Genomic DNA, 18440 nt, shown 5'->3' with positions numbered 1-18440 from the left:
AAAAGACACAGAGTTTCAGATTGGATAAAAAAGCAGGACCCATCCATCTACTGTCTACAAGAGACTCATTTTGAACCTAAAGACACCTTCATATTGAAAGTGAGGGGCCGGGGGCACCTGGGTGGCTCAGTGGGTTGAGCCTCTGCCTTCAGCTCAGGTCATGATCTCAGGGTCCTGGGATCAAGTCCCACATCGGGCTCTCTGCTCAGCAGGGAGCCTGCTTCTTCCTATCTCTCTCTCTCTCTGCTTGCCTCTCTGCCTACTTGTGATCTCTCTCTGTCAAATACATAAATAAAATCTTTAAAAAAAAAAAAAAAGAAAGTGAGGGGCCGGAGAACCATCACACTAATGGACTTCAAAAGAAATCTGGGGTAACAATCCTCATATTAGACAAATCAGATTTTAAACCAAAGATGTAGAAAGAGTTGTCGAGGGACACTATTATACTTAAAGGGTCTACCCAAGATGAACATCTAAAAATTGTAAATATCTATGCTCCCAACATGGGAGCAGCCAATCATATAAACCAATTAATAACCAAAATAAAGAAACATATTGATAATAATGCATTAATAGTAGGAGACCTCAAGACTCCACTCACAGCAATGGACAGATCATCTAAGCAGATCAACAAGGAAACAAGGGCTTTGAATTACACATTGGACAAGATGGACTTCATAGACATATACAAAACATTCCATCCTAAAACAACCAAATACCCATCCTTCTCAAGTGCACATGGAACATTCTCCAGAATAAATTACATACTGAGTCACAAATCAGGTCTCAACCAATACCAAAAGACTGAGATTTATTTCCTGGATATGTTCAGACTGCAATGCTCTGAAACTGGATCTCAATCACAAGAAGAAATTTCGAAGGAATTCAAACATTTGGAAGTTAAAAAACACTGCCAAAGAATGATTGGATCAACCAGAAAATTCAAGATGAACTCAAACAACTTATGGAAACTAATGAGAATGAGAACTCATTGATCCAAAACCTATGGTATACTGCAAAGTTGGTCCTAAGGTGGAAATGCATCCAAACCTCTCTCAAAAAATTAGAAAAATCCCAAATGCACATGCTAACATTACACCTAAAAGACATAGAGAAAGAACAGAAAATATACTCTAAACCAAGCAGGAGAAGAGAAATAATAAAGATTAGGTTAGAAATAAGTGAAATAGAAACCAGGAAAACAGTAAAACAGATCAATGTAACTAGAAGCTTGTTCTTTGAAAGAATTAATAAGATCAATAAACCTCTGGTCAAACTTATTTAAAAGAAAAGGGGAAAGACCCAAATAAATAAAATCATGAATAAAAGAGAAGAGATCATGACTAACACCAATAAAATAGAAACAATTATTAGAAATTGTTACCAGCAACCATATGCCAACAAATTAAGCAATTAGAGATATTAATGCATTCTGGGAACTCATAAACTACCAAGACAGAAACAAGAAGAACTCAACAATCTGAATAGACCAATAACCAGTAAGAAAATTGAAGCAGTAATAAAAAAACCTTCCAGAAAACCAGAGTTCAGGGCCAGATGCCTGCCAGGGGAGTTCTACCAAATATTTAAAGAAGAAATCATACGTACTCTCCTGAAGCTGTTTCAAAAAATAGAAATAGAAGGAAAATTTCCAAACTCTTCTATGAGGTCAGCATTACCCTGATCTCCAAACCAGGCAAAGACCCCATAAAAAAGAATTACAGATGAATATCTCTGATGAACATGGATGCCAAAATACTCGATGAGATCCTATTTAATAGGATCCAACTGAACATTAGAAGGATTATCCATCATGACCAAGTGGGATTTATTCCTGGGATGGAAGAGTGGTTCAATATTCTCAATTCAATCAGTGTGATGGAGCACATTAATAAATAGAAAGACCAGAACCATATGATCCAGAATGACGCAGAAAAAGCATTTGACAAAATACATCCTCTTTTCTTGATTAAAACTCTTCAAAATATAGAAATAGAGAGAATTTACTTCAATATCATAAAAGTCACCTTGAAAAACCCAGAGCAAACATCATTCTCAATGGGGAAAAATGATTTTCTCCTAAAGTCAGAAACACAACAATGATTCCCAATCTCATTATTATATTGTTCATAATAGTACTAGATAGTCCTAGCCTCAGCAATCGGGCAACAAAAAGAAATAAAAGGCATTGAAATTGACAAAGAAGTCAAACTCTCTTCAGAGATGATATAATACTTTTTTTTGAAAACCCAAAGGACTCCACCCCCAAATTACTAGAACACATATAGGAATTCAGCCATGTGGCAGGATACAAAAATCAATGCACAGAAATCAGTTGCATTTCTGTACACTAACAAAGAGACAGAAGAAAGAGTTATTAAGGGATCAATACCTTTTATAATGGCACCAAATACCATAAGATACACAGGAGTAAACCTAACCAAAGAGGTGAAGGATCTATACACTAAAAACTACAGAACACTTATGAAAAAAATTGAGGAAGACACAAAGAAGTGGAAAAACATTCCATGCTCATGGACTGGAAGAATAAATATTGTTAAAATGTCTATCCTGCCCAGAGCAATCTATACTTTCAATGCTATCCTTATCAAAATACCACTGGCATTTTTCACAGAGCTGGAACAAACAGCCCTAAAATTTATATAGAACTAGAAAAGAACCCGAATAGCCGGTTCCTTAAGGGCAAGGATTACACTTTCCTCCTTGTGGTTCCATTAGTGACTTGCAAAGCATTTGGCAAATAATGGGCACTCATTTTATGTTTATTTTTTGAACAACTTATTGGACTTTTCAGTGATTTTTATTTGTACTGACTTAAGAAATAGCATTATTGTGATAAAAGTTTTGCTTAAAAGTGTTCTAACAAGATTTTACTGGCATGCTCATAGCACCTATGTTCTGGGTGTTTGTTTTAGGCAGAATAGCCTTATTAGGACTAAATACAGCATGGTTGTATAAAATCTAAATACTAATTATAACTCAAGCTGAAAAGGCTATGCTTATTGATATCTGCTATTTATTGATATCGTCTCTAATGTCACCGGGACCCTAAAAGTCTCACATCTGTTAAGGTACAGTACTGGAATGCACATCCTGATTTAATTGACCCCCAAATCAACATTCCTAACTCAATTCCTTTGCCTCTAATTTGTTCTAAGCCAAGTAGGTAAGGAATAGCAGTTGGCAGCAGTCTCATACACTTTCAGTTTTCTATTCTTGGGGAATAGTATTTATGCTATTTTGCCCTGTTTATTCACTTTTTGGGTAGTAGTTAGTGATTTAAAAAAAGTGTAGTTCTTGATCTTCTTGTTCTATGTCATACTGACTTTCTTTTTCATTCTTTCTTTCTTTTTCTTTTTTTGGTGGTTAGTCTTACTTACACTGAGACTCTGAAAGGTCTCAAGTTTTAATTCCTAAATTTTTTCACAGAAAGAAGAGAAATAGCTTTTTGTCACAGGACTATATCTAATTTTAGCATTGTTTGTCCAATGACTTTGAAAGAATGTTTTCAATTTCCATTAGTCTCTTTGTGTAGCTCTTGCAGTTTAAGCAGCAATCAAGATTAAATATTTATACATTTAGAGAGAGAAAAGGGCCTGACCTAGAAAAATTGAATAAATATTTATTGAGTGCCTACTATGTGCCAACATATTTATAGGCTCTGGGGAAAAATAAAGTAAATAAAACATACAAAAAGTTTAAAAGTGAGGTATATTTAGTTGGGCTCTCTGCTCGGCAGGGAGCCTGCTTCCCTCTCACTTTCTCTGCCTGCCTCTCTGCCTACTTGTGATCTCTCTGTCAAATAAATAAATAAAATCTTTAAAAAAAAAGTGAGGTATATTTATACTAAAAACTGATTCAGTAGTGATGAAAAATGCATTTTAAAATTCCTCAATAGATGATGTAATTTTTCTTTGAAACAGGATATATACATATGTGGGCCTAATATCTGCAGTATAATAATTTTATTTCGAATGACTAATATCAAAGAATAATATTTCTTGCCCATTTTTCCTTTTTTTCTTTTGGTTGGCTCAAATCATTTGTTAAGTATACATTTTTGTCTTAGCCTTTATGTAGTGACTATTAATGGAAAGCTATTTGTGGTACATAGTGCTTTTACCTCAATGAGGACTTCTGCTCAAAAGTTACTCTATATTTTTCAGTAGTTATATGATATTTTTGATAGAAAGAAAACTACAATATGTATCATATGTTAGTGAGATCTAGTATTTTAAAGTCAAAGAAAGTACTTTTTAATGTTTTGGCAGGAATTTTGATAATTTCATAGTGGGAGTGAATATAGCTTATTTTGTGGGGAGGGATTTAAAATTCTTTAGCTACTCTGAATCTCAAGAACTTTTCTATATTTTCCCTGTGATGAAGGTGAATATAGAATGACTTTTTTATTTTTGGTGTATTGGTGGTGACACATGGCCTTGTCAAAGAATGGCTCCTCAGAATTTGTCTAGTAGCTTTGCAACATAGTAGATGCTTTTCTATTCCTGCCCTATCCAATTCCAATTTCTCTTCCCTAGTCAATACCCTACTGTCATTGAACATTTGATTTTAAGTTAGTTCTGATACTACTTGTTAACTACTTCTTGTATGTTGACTTCACATAAATTTCAAAGCTCCTGGCAACAGGGCCAATGTCTTAACATTTAAAAATCCTTTTTTTTTTTTTTTAAACCTTAGCTTCCCTTTCAACACATATCACATTTGTAAGCACATAGTAGGAACTCAATAACTTCTTTTGGATTCATTCATTTAATCAAGGTATAGGGCTTAGTATAAGCAGTGTGTTGCAGTAGAATGATCACTGAACTGGAAGTCAGAACTTGATTTGAGATTGAGCTCTACCATTTACTAGTTAAGTGACTTCAAGCTTTTCACAATCTTTCTGAGGTGTAATTCCTTCTTTAAAATGGAGGATGGTGGGGTTATGGACATTGGGGAAGGTATGTGCTATGAAGTGTGTAAACCTGGCTATTTACAGACCTCTACCCCTGGGGCTAATAATACATTATATGTTAATAAAAAATAAAAATTATAAAATGAAGGTGTCTACAAACAAGTGGAAAAAAAATAAAATGAAGATGCCTAAACTAAGTGCTTTTATTCTCAAATTCCTTTTAATTCTATGATCCAGTGATCCAAAGGAGTAAATGGGTCCTCTATGTTTCTAATATGCCACCCAAGCCTTACAGTTATTGAATGTTCTGCCATCCTCTAGAACTTATATTTACGGCTCCACTTGATGATATATAACAAAGTGAATTTTAAAAAGAGCTTGAATACAGTGTAGTATGTTAAGTGGAAAATTGGTATATAGCAAATAAACAGGCAGATTTTTTTCACAGTCTATTGTTGTTCTAGGCACAGTTTTACCAATGGTTTCAAAACATATCCCTCAAAAAATAACAAGCCTCTTGCTTTTTAATACTTTCGTTTACATATTTGCTTTATTTTTTAGCTAATAGAGGATCTGTGTGTTATAGACTGAATTTCCTCAAGCTGGTCTCTTTTTTTTTTAAATATGCAATTTTCTAATCACAGTTATTTGTGAAAGCAAGACTGCACATGCTGATCAGAAAGATAGCAGAATCAGCTAATTTTAGGAATAATTAGAAAAGTCATGAAAAGGGGCACCTGGGTGGCTCAGTGGTTTAAGCCGCTGCCTTCGGCTCAGGTCATGATCTCAGGGTCCTGGGATCCAGTCCCACGTCTGGCTCTCTGCTCTGAAGGGAGCCTGCTACCCTCTCACTCTCTCTGCCTGCCTCTCTGCCTACTTGTGATCTCTCTCTGTCAAATAAATAAATAAAATCTTAAAAAAAAAAAAGAAAAGTCATGAAAATAAGCATTGGTTTATGTGTGTAGGGCCTTAGAAGAAATCAATCTGGGATAATGGTGTCTATAAATTTTAATATGAATCAAGTTTTTAATCAAATAAAGAAAAAATTCTAATGAGAAATTAAATATAATCCTGTCTTGCTTTCCCTGCTACATAGAGTTGTTGCCAGGACTTAAGACTTAACACATTGATTCTAGTTGTCCTTGAATGATACCTTAGACTTCTCTCCTGGCCACTAATGCTATTCATGGGAGGAAAAGGGAGTACTCTTCAGTACTTCTGTGAGACCTTAAATTGCCACTGGTGAAGACTCTGAAATATGCAATCCAAACTTGTTTCCTTCCTTAATTTCCAATTTGATATTTCCAACTGTCTTTCAGCAATCATGCAGATGATAGTGAATTCCATTATCATTACAAAATCAGTAGAATCATAGCCAAATTGATCACCTTTCCTCTACCCAATTGTTTTCTTTCCTAAATACCTAACTTTTCTCCAAGCCAGTTTTCCCCAGTGTAAACTGGAAAAGGAAAGATGTTTTAGGCTTTGCCTGAGGTAATCAAACTTCCTAAAGGGAACAACATCTAGAACGAAAGTAATAAGCTGAACTCTAATTGGAAAGGGAGGCAGTAATGGAGCTGGAGAAAGAAATGTTTGGGAACTGAATGATTTAAAGGCAAAGGAAAGCACAGTGGAATTGAAGGTCATTTTAGGAACTAATTACACAAACTTGGTTAACCTGTTTCACCATCCTTCTTACATGGCTCAAGCCACCTTTTCAGGGCTAGATTCTTACTTTTAAAGGGGTTAGATGGTACAGTAAAATTTCCTTTTTTAAAAAACCTAATTTAATTTAGTTTTTTTGTGTGTGTTCCAAAATTCATTGTTTATGCACCACACCCAGTGTTCCATGCAATATGTGTCCTCCTTAATACCTACCGCCAGGCTCACCCAACCCCCCACCCTCCCACAATTCTCTGTTTTGAAATCTCAAAGCCTTGAAGCCATCTTAGATTCTTCACTCCCCATAGTATTCTAACAACTAAACAGTACTGGACAAATGCTTGCTAGAATGAATGGATAAAAGCCCTGTTAATATTCCCCCCACCAGGCCTTTTATATTCATTCTTTGTACTTCATTTACACTGTGAGCCTGGCCTAAGCCAAATAATATCAAATCCAAATTCTCTACTTTATTATTTGAATTTCTCCAAAATGGGAACCCAATTTATTTCCAACTTTATCTTTCCCTGCTGCCCATCAGGGCCTTTCTAGTTATTGTAAAAAATTCTCTGTTCACTGTGTTCAGGCATGTTTATTCTTTTGTTTCTTTACTCTTCCTTGTATACACCCTCATCCTCCCATTTTGTCTGAATCCAGTATTCCTTAAAATCCAGTTCAAGTCCAAAAATCTCTGTGAAAACTTCTATATACATTGCAGTGAACATGAATCTCTTTAAAATGGTATGTGTATCTTGACTTCCTAGAAAGAGTGTGTGTCTTTGAGAGCAAAGACTATATTTTAAACTTCTTTTGAGTTACCTACAGTGCTTAGCAGAAATTATTATTGAAAAAATGATTTAAGCTGAGTACAGAAATATAAAAAAGGAAAGTGATGTTGAAATGATATACTTTATTATTCAAGAGATCAACAAAATACTTTAAAGACTGAAAATATCCTTGATGTCCCAAGTTCATAATAACAACACAATGTACACAAAGATGATACACAGATATATACAAAGATGACTATATATATAATTTTTTAAAAAAGATTTTATTTATTTATTTGACAGAGGGAAAGAGATATCACAAGTTGGCAGAGAGGCAGGCAGAGAGAGAAGGGGAAGCAGGCTCTCTGCTGAGCAGAGAGCCCCTTGTGGGGCTGGATCCCAGGACCCTGAGGTCATGACCTGAGCTGAAGACAGAGGCTTAACCCACTGAGCCACCCAGATGCCCCCATATCATCTTTAGAATATGCAGTTGGCAATTTTCTAAAACAAGGCCTTAATAGTTGAGAACAATTCAACATAAATCATTTTTTTACAAGTATATTTGAGAATTTGGAAGGGGATTTATGCTTTTAGGATTTTAAAATGTATTCATTAGACTTCTAATAAAAAATAAAATTACTCCTGAAACAAATCATTTTTAATAAAATCATATCCAATCAATTTCTAATGAAATAACTGCTGTCTTAACTCTTGCAAAAACTTGAAATGAAATCATTGCCATTGAATGTAGATTTTGAGGCAATGATCTAATTATTCCTACATATCCCAGAGAAAAGTTTATTTGTTTATTTATTTTTTGGTTTTGTTATAGAGCAAATTTATTTGATTTTTTATTATGTTATGTTAGTCACCTTGCAGTACATCTTTAGTTTTTGATGTAGTCTTCCATGATTCATTGTTTGCATATAACACCCAGTGCTCCATGCAATCTGTACCCTCCTTAATACACATCACCAGGTTCGCCTATCCCCCCACCCCTTCTAAAACCCTTCTAAAACCCTTTTAAAACCCTCAGTTTGTTTCCCAGAGTTCATAGTCTCTCATGGTTTGTCTCCCAGAGAACATTTTAAAACTTTATTTTTTATTTTTTAAAATATTTTATTTATTTATTTGACAGAGAGAATCACAAGTAAGCAGAGATGCAGGCAGAGAGAGAGGAGAAACAGGCTCCCCACCGAGCAGAGAGCCCGATGTGGGGCTCGATCCCAGGACCCCGAGACCATGACCTGAGCTGAAGGCAGAGGCTTAACCCTCTGAGCCACCCAGGCGCCCCCATTTTAAAACTTTAATAACTAAAGTCAAAGAAGCAATCAAACTATTGAAGGGAATATTTTGAGGCTATGACTGGTAAGAGAGGTAAAAATAGATGAAACTTGTAATTTTTACAAATATTATTTTTCAGATAGGTAAACTTTAAACAGAGAAACCTTAAAATAGAAAATTTATCTGGCTGGTGCCTAGGTGGCTCAGTTGCTTAGGTGACTGGCCATTGATTTTGGCTTAGGTTGTGATCTTGGGATCTTGGGATTGAGTCCCATGTCATGATCTGCACTAAGTGGGGGAGTCTGCTTGGGATTCTCTCTCTCTCCTTCTTCCTCTCTCCCTCCCCCCACTCACTTTTTCTCTCTCTCTCAAATAAATAAATAAATCTTTAAAAATAGAAAGAAAACTGTCATCTGAATATATCTGAAATGGAGGCTGGTCTATTGGTCTAAGGATTATAAAGTAATGATAAAATTAGCTCATCCTATTTTCAACATTTTGAGGAACCTCCATGCTGTTTTCCAGAGTGGTTGGACCAGCTTGCATTCCCACCAACAGTGGAGGAGGGTTCCCCTTTCTCCACATCCTCGCCAGCATCTGTCATTTCCTGACTTGTTAATTTTAGCCATTCTGACTGGTGTGAGGTGATATCTCATTGTGGTTTTGATTTGTATTTCCCTGATGCCGAGTGACGTGGAGCACTTTTTCATGTGTCTGTTGGCCATCTGGATGTCTTCTTTGCAGAAATGTCTGTTCATGTCCTCTGCCCATTTCTTGATTGGATTGTTTGTTCTTTGGGTGTTGAGTTTGCTAAGTTCCTTATAGATTTTGGATACTAGCCCTTTATCTGATATGTCATTTGCAAATATCTTCTCCCATTCTGTCAGCTGTCTTTTGGTTTTGTTAACTGTTTCCTTTGCTGTGCAAAAGCTTTTGATCTTGATGAAATCCCAATAGTTCATTTTTGCCCTTGTTTCCCTTGCCTTTGCCGTTGTTCCTAGGAAGATGTTGCTGCGGCTGAGGTCGAAGAGGTTGCTGCCTGCATTCTCCTCAAGGATTTTGATGGATTCCTTTCTCACATTGAGGTCCTTCATCCATTTGGAGTCTATTTTCGTGTGTGGTGTAAGGAAGTGGTCCAATTTCATTTTTCTGCATGTGGCTGTCCAATTTTCCCAGCACCATTTATTGAAGAGGCTGTCTTTTTTCCATTAGACATTCTTTCCTGCTTTGTCAAAGATTAGTTGACCATAGAGTTGAGGGTCTATTTCTGGGCTCTCTATTCTGTTCCATTGATCTATGTATCTGTTTTTGTGCCAGTACCATGCTGTCTTGATGATGACAGCTTTGTAATAGAGCTTGAAGTCCGGAATTGTGATGCCACCAACTTTGCGACGATGTGGATGGAACTAGAGCGTATCATGCTTAGTGAAATAAGTCAATCGGAGAAAGACAACTATCATATGATCTCCCTGATATGAGGACATGGAGAAGCAACATGGGGGGGTAGGGGGATAGGAGAAGAATAAATGAAACAAGATGGGATTGGGAGGGAGACAAACCATAAATGACTCTTAATCTCACAAAACAAACTGGGGGTTGCTGGGGGGAGGCGGGATTGGGAGAGGGGGAGCGGGCTATGGACATTGGGGAGGGGAGGCGAACCATAAGAGACTATGGACTCTGAAAAACAACCTGAGGGTTTTGAAGGGTCAGGGGTGGGAGGTTGGGGGAACAGGTGGTGGGTAATGGGGAGGGCACGTTTTGCATGGAGCACTGGGTGTTGTGCAAAAAGAATGAATACTGTTAAGCTGAAAAAATAAATAAAATGGAAAAAAAAATTAGCTCATCCTGAATACAATGCTAATCTTGAGCCACTTGAAGAAATTGACATGAGTGCCTTTAATAGATTTCTTTTTCTTTCCCATTTTTATCTCCTTAACATTTTGTAAGTGTCAAAATACACATTAAGAATCATGATGCCTAGGGGCGCCTGGGTGGCTCAGCGGGTTAAGCCTCTGCCTTCAGCTCAGGTCATGATCTCAGGGTCCTGGGATCGAGCCCCTGCATGGGGCTCTCTGCTCAGCAGGGAGCCTACTTCCTCCTGTCTCTGTACCTGCCTCTCTGCCTACTTGTGATCTCTCTCTCTCTCTGTCAAATAACTACATAAAATCTTTAAAAAAAAAAAAAGAATCATGATGCCTCCCCTATATTTCTGAAATTGTTATCTTGGATATTACTGTACACTTTCAAACATTTGAAATTATGACATTGATTGACAAAGTTAGTAATCATGCATACCTATTATGGATTTAATTACTTTGGGGTAAAATGAAGAAGAATTTAAATGATGTACTCTAATATATTTCAATTACTGAAAACAAATCAAACAAGAAATACATTTCAAAAACGCAAGAGGATAAAAGAATATAATTTCTGTGATAAAATTTATTTTTAAATGCAGAATATTTATAAATTAATGGCACACCGAAAAGATGAATTCTTTGTCCTTTATTTTTAAATAGCCACATCGTCGAATATTAAGTGTTTGTAAATATCTACTCTAATTGATTTCATGCTTTTCTTTGACCTTGATAGGTGAAATAGGATGGCTGTTTCCCTAAAGAGTTAAATACCCGCTGCCTTGCTGGCTAATTTCTTTCTGTTGCTAAGTCACTAGTTCCCCCAAACTCTGTTCCCTCTAGGATTTAACATCTCTTTTCAATGGTTCTGTCTATGCCACAGCCTATCATACTAATGCTACCTGCAAGACTTGTCAGTATAACAAGCCTGCAGTCATGGTACTGCTGCAGCTTTTGCTGCAGTTCCAAGAATAATACAGTCAGATCTTGTTGGGAGATGATTTAAGATAAAGGCACAAGGCTGTGATGAAAGGGTCTTGAAATCTAAATAGCTTCTGCAAGGCAAATGGTTCTGCATTTCTCAGGTAATTGTAGTCCCTGAAATTAAACTGCCTTACAAGGTGTTCTATGATATGGTTACCAATTATTTTAAATGATTTCTTGGGCATCACAGCTGAAAAGAATGGCAGGTTTAGATTTGTTTGAAATTAATAATATTTGTAATTCAGCCTCTGAGCCAGCTTATTCCTATCATTTGGAATGAGGCTATACAGATGCCAACCATGTGAATGCCTTTTTTTTTCCTCCCCAGAGACTGCTGTCCTAGAATCGCAGTAGCATATTAAAGAAAAAAATATATACACTTTAAAAATAAATTTCCCAGTTCCCCTAGGATGTTATCTTGAGAAAACTTGATACTTCATTTTTTTTTAAAAGAGCTCATGCCCACCAGTATCTCACATTAAGGGTTTAGAGTAGAAGACACCTTTGGTGAATCTTATATGCCCACCAGTATCTCACATTAAGGGTTTAGAGTAGAAGACACCTTTGGTGAATCTTATATGTTTGGTGAATCTTATATATGAATCTTATAAATTTCGCTTAAGTATTTCAAGTAAGTTAAATTATATAATTAATAAGAGTAATTATATTCCAAGATGTTTTTCAAACAATAAATAGATATTTTTTTCTTGAGGAATATCATGCAAAGAACACAGATCTGACCTAAACCATAGCAAATATGTGAGGGTGCCTAGGAGAGGGAAATAACAAATTATACTTAACAGTTAATGTCTTTTTAAAAACCTGCCTCAGATGACTACTTGTTTTACTCTCTAATGTTGGTGCTTATAAAGATTTCTGTGTTTTTTTAAATCACAAAATGGATAATTGAGAAGGTATGCTAATTTCTTTCTCAGCTAACCACATGTATAGGTAATATGACTGTTTAAATCAAAAGAACATATCCAAGACAGTACCACTCACATAGCATTAATGTCTCCTAATTATAAGCAGAGTACATTAGAAATAAACAAAAATACATGTAAGCTTTTCCTCTTTTGTAGTCTTTCTTATCATGGCATTTACTGCCATATAGTTGTAGTTGTTGGTTTTGTGGTTGTTGGTTTATGGGCATACCTCTTGCTTTGACTGTGTGCTTCTTGAGGGTACAGACCTTGCCTTTCATCTGCATAAGTCCTAACTTAGCACGGTGACTACCATAATATTAAGTGCTGAACACAAGTCTGCTGATTTACTGAACATCCTGTGTTATAAGACCAATGAGAATGTTGGTTCTGTTGACTTCATTTTTTAAAAAATTTATTTGAGAGAGAGAGAGCATGAGAAGGGGGAGGGTTAGAGGGAGAAGCAGACTCCACACTGAGCAGTGAGCCTGATATGAGACTCGATCCTGGGACTCCAGGATCATGACCTAAGCCAAAGGCAGTTGCTTAACCAACTGAGCCACCCAGGTGCCCTGTTGAGTTCATTTTTATATCTTATGACCTAGTTCATTTCTTAGATAAGTGATAGTTTTATATTTTTGCAATAACTATTATGCACATCATCTCATTTCTGCTCTTCATAAGCTTCATGGACCTATCATAGATAGGATAGATTTTTATTATTCTCATTTTATAGATGAGAAGATAAAGATCCAGAGCAGTGAATTAGCTTACTAATTTTAACTTACTAAAATATACTATATAGTGAGAGAGTGGGAAAGAGAGCTCATCTATGAGTCATTAGATGCCTTAGAATAGGTCTTAAGGAGGTCTGTTCCCACTTCTACACAGAGAAAAGAATGTTGCCATGATTGTGTATGGTTATTGGCAAGTACTTCTTCTTCAGAGGTATTTGAATGTGTGTGTGTGTGTGTGTGTGTGTGTGTGTGTGTGTAGACATTCTTTTAGCTCCTTCAAAGATATAAGGACATTATCTAATGTTTAATCATTTATTTTACACAATCATGGTAATGTGCCAACTAATGTAAATAGGGTAATTGATTAAATTCCCTGAAACGAGACCATTTTCTCCTTTCTAGTGGTAGAATACTTCATATAGCATTTCCACTCATAACATTTGGTGCAATGGATCAACAGTAGACAATCTCAGTGGCAGTATGATTATTGAGCTGATATTCTGGGGTTGAAAACTATATCAATAAGCTTGATGAAAAATTAGTGTCACAATATTTTTGGAAAAATATTTTAGTTCATGTTAAAGTTGACTAGAACTCTGAGTATTTTCAGAAAAGTGAAGCTTTGTGAAGTCATTATAACTTTTTTCCACTTGCTGCTAAAGGATTCTAACGTACACTTTTCTTGATGTAGTCCATACTTCGGTTCATCTTCACTTGTAATGGTTTCCCAATAATAGAGTAGCTTAATGTTGTCATTTTAAGTGGAAATCTTTTCTAACAAAATCTTAAGTTGCGGGAGACAAGATGGTGGAGAAGTAGGAGGAGGCGCCATTTCAAGCTGTACCCTAAAGTGAGCTGATTACCTACCAAAGAACTCCGATAACCCATGAAAGCAGCCTGAAATCAGAATGATACATGTCTGGATCTCTATGGGGGCAGAAGATGCCAGTGGGCAGGTAAAGCGGAGTGGGAATGTTGGACTGATATTGGAAGATAAACAAAAGGGGGGGGAGCCACCAGAGGCAACCTATTGGAAAGTAGTACCCCAATACGAGAGTGCCCTGCGTCTGGGGACCAGCATTAACTTGGAGTCTGGTTGAAAGCACTCAAAAAGAGCAAAGGATCATGGGGGGAAATTGTGGGAATTGGGATAGTTAGGGACAGGGGCTTAAGTCCCCAGACCCAGGACAGCCAACCCTGGTGTTGAGCCAGAAAGAGTGCAGTGGAGAAACCAGGTCTTCGTCCCTGAGCTACCAGCGTGCCTGAGAGCGTGTGGGGTCTGGAACCCATGAGGGGCTGGAAGTCTCGCCAGCTAGCAGAAGCACAGCCTTTTTGCAGTTCCCACGCAAGTGCCATGCCATGCTATCAGAGTCTGATTCTCGCCCTGTGCCATCCCCTGAGAGAGGTGTGCACAGGCGCCAGCCTGGCACTCTCAGACCCAGAAAGACCAGGCACTCCCAGCCCAGGCCAGTGGGAAAATGTCAGTGTGCGATCACTTCTTGGAACCTCTCTGGTGGTCCAGAGCTGCCCAAACAGCTGCCGCTGTCTTGGTTTTGGGTACAAGCAGGAGTTCCTGTGTTCCCAGGCACTGCGACTTGGATTGTGCTCTGCCAACGACTGAGGGGGAACTTATGTGCTCTGCAGCACCCAGAGGGAAAAGACTGAGGCTTCTCTCTGAGAGGGAGGTCTGGGTGCAGTTTGCTTTCCTCTAAACTTCCAAAAACTATCAAAAGCTGTCAAGGTGAGAGAAAAAAAAAAAAAAAAGAACAAACAAACATAGAAACCTCCAGAGAACAAAAGACTCAAAAACCGGTTTCCTTAGAGCCCACCCCCTTGAGGGGGACAGGAGGATTTAGGTTTAGGAACATTGCCTGAAAATCCATGAGGCAGGCCCCTCCTCCAAGAAGCCAACAAGGGGAAAAAAAAAAGACAGCAAGAGAAAAATCACCACTACTTCATAGATACAACATTTATTTTTAATTCGTTCCTGCTATTCTGGTTCATTTTTTTTACATAGATATTTTTTTAAACTATTTACCATCACAGTGAGATGTCCAGTACATCAAATTCCATAATAACCACTTAACCTGAGCTTTTTGATACATATACCCGTGTTTTTCTTTCTTTTCTATTTTTAATATATTTTTTTAAATTTTAGTTTAGTTTAGTTTATTCTTTTTTATTTCTATTTTTTTTATTTGTTTATTTACAGCATAACAGTTTTCATTGTTTTGGCATCACACCCAGTGCTTGGCTCCTCAACCTCCCACCCCCACCCCCGCCCCTTCAAAACCCTCAGGTTGTTTTTCAGAGTCCATAGTCTCTCATGGTTCATCTCCCCTTCCAGTTTCCCTCAACTCCCTCTCCTCTCCATCTCCCCATGTCCTCCATATAGTGAAACTATATGATACTTGACTCTCTCTGCTTGACTTATTTCGCTCAGCATAATCTCATCCAGTCCCATCCATGTTGCTAAAAAAGTTGAGTATTCATCCTTTCTGATGGAGGCATAATACTCCATTGTGTATATGTATCACATCTTCCTTATCCATTCATCCGTTGAAGGGCATCTTGGTTCTTTCCACAGTTTGGCGACCGTAGCCATTGCTGCAATAAACATTAGGGTACAGATGGCCCTTCTTTTCACTACATCTGTATCTTTGGGGTAAATACCCAGCAGTGCAATGGCAGGGTCATAGGGAAGCTCTATTCTTAATTTCTTGAGGAATCTCCACACTGTTCTCCAAAGTGGCTGCACTAACTTGCATTCCCACCAACAGTGTAAGAGGGTTCCCCTTTCTCCACATCCTCTCCAACACACGTTGTTTCCCATCTTGCTAATTTTGGCCATTCTAACCAGTGTAAGGAAGTATCTCAATGTGGTTTTAATTGGAATCTCCCTGATGGCTAGTGATGATGAACATTTTTTCATGTGTCTGATAGCCATTTGTATGTCTTCGTTGGAGAAGTGTCTGTTCATATCTTCTGCCCATTTTTTGATATGATTATCTGTTTCATGTGTGTTAAGTTTGAGGAGTTCTTTATAGATCCTGGATATCAGCCTTCTGTCTGTACTGTCATTTGCAAATATCTTCTCCCATTCCGTGGGTTGCCTCTTTGTTTTGTTGACTGTTTCCTTTGCTGTGCAGAATCTTGTGATCTTGATGAAGTCCCAAAAGTTCATTTTCACTTTTGTTTCCTTTGCCTTTGGAGACATATCTTGAAAGAAGTTGCTGTGGCTGATATCAAGAGGTTACTGCCTATGTTCTCCTCTAGGATTCTGATGGATTCCTGTCTCACGTTGGGGTCCTTTATCCATTTTGAGTTTATCTTTGTGTATGGTGTAAGAGAATGGTCGAGTTTCATTCTTCTACATACAGCTGTCCAATTCTCCCAGCACCATTTATTGAAGAGACTGTCTTTTTTCCACTGCATATTTTTTCCTGTTTTGTTGAAGATTATTTGACCATAGAGTTGAGGGTCCATATCTGGGCTCACTACTCTATTCCACTGGTCTATGTGTCTGTTTTGATGCCAGTACCATGCTGTCTTGGTGATCACAGCTTTGTAGTAAAGCTTGTAATCAGGGAACATGATGCCGCCAGTTTTGTTTTGTTGTTCAACATTTCCTTAGCAATTCAGGGTCTCTTCTGATTCCATACCAATTTTAGGATTATTTGCTCCAGCTCTTTGAAAAATACCGGTGGAATTTTGATCGGAATGGCATTAAAAGTATAGATTGCCCTAGGCAGTATAGACATTTTTACAATGTTTATTCTTCTGATCCAAGAGCATGGAATGGTCTTCCATCTTTTTGTGTCTCTTCAATTTCTTTCATGAGGGTTCTGTAGTTCCTCGAGTATAGATCTTTTACCTCTTCGGTTAGGTTTATTCCCAGATATCTTATGGTTCTTGGTGCTATCGTAAATGGAATTGATTCTCTAATTTCCCTTTCTGTATTTTCATTGTTAGTGTATAAGAAAGCCACTGATTTCTGTACATTGACTTTGTATCCTGCCACATTACTGAATTGCTGTATGAGTTCTAGTAGTTTGGGGGTGGAGTCTTTGGGGTTTTCCATATAAAGAATCATGTCATCTGCGAGGAGAGAAAGTTTGATTTTTTCATTGCCAATTTGGATACCTTTTATTTCTCTTTGTTGTCTGATTGCTGTTGCTAGGACTTCTAATACTATGTTGAACAAGAGTGGTGAGAGTGGACATCCTTTTCATGTTCCTGCTCTATATGTAGAGGAATGAAACTTGACCATTCTCTTACACCGTACACAAAGATAAACTCAAAATGGATAAAAGACCTCAACGTGAGACAGGAATCCATCAGAATCCTAGAGGAGAACATAGGCAGTAATCTCTTCGATATGAGCCACAGCAACTTCTTTCAAGATATGTCTCCAAAGGCAAAAGAAACAAAAGCGAAAATGAACTTTTGGGACTTCATCAAGATCACAAGATTCTGCACAGCAAAGGAAACAGTCAACAAAACAAAGAGGCAACCCACGGAATGGGAGAAGATATTTGCAAATGACAGTACAGACAGAAGGCTGATATCCAGGATCTATAAAGAACTCCTCAAACTTAACACACATGAAACAGATAATCATATCAAAAAATGGGCAGAAGATATGAACAGACACTTCTCCAACGAAGACATACAAATGGCTATCAGACACATGAAAAAATGTTCATCATCACTAGCCATCAGGGAGATTCCAATTAAAACCACATTGAGATACTTCCTTACACTGGTTAGAATGGCCAAAATTAGCAAGATGGGAAACAACGTGTGTTGGAGAGGATGTGGAGAAAGGGGAACCCTCTTACACTGTTGGTAGGAGTGCAACTCCTATAATTCAATAGCAGAAAACCAAATACACTGATTAAGAATATGTGGTCCATATACACTATGGAGTATTATGCCTCCATCAGAAAGGATTAATACCCAACTTTTTTAGCAACATGGACGGGACTGGAAGAGATTATGCTGAGTGAACTAAGTCAAGCAGAGAGAGTCAAGTATCATAGGGTCTCACTTATTTGTGGAGCATAACAAATAACATGGAGGACATGGGGAGATGGAGAAGAGAAGGGAGTTGAGGGAAATTGGAAGGGGAGATGAACCATGAGAGACTATGGACTCTGAAAAACAACCTGAGGATTTTGAAGGGGTGGGGGTTGCGAGGTTGGGGGAACCAGGTGGTGGGTATTATGGAGGGCACATATTACATGGAGCACTGGGTGTGGTGCAAAAACAATGAATACTGTTAC

Source organism: Meles meles, chromosome X (genome assembly GCF_922984935.1).
Source record: "Meles meles chromosome X, mMelMel3.1 paternal haplotype, whole genome shotgun sequence".
In the NCBI taxonomy this organism is placed as follows: Eukaryota; Metazoa; Chordata; class Mammalia; order Carnivora; family Mustelidae; genus Meles; species Meles meles.
Note: the sequence above shows the minus strand (reverse complement) of the source record.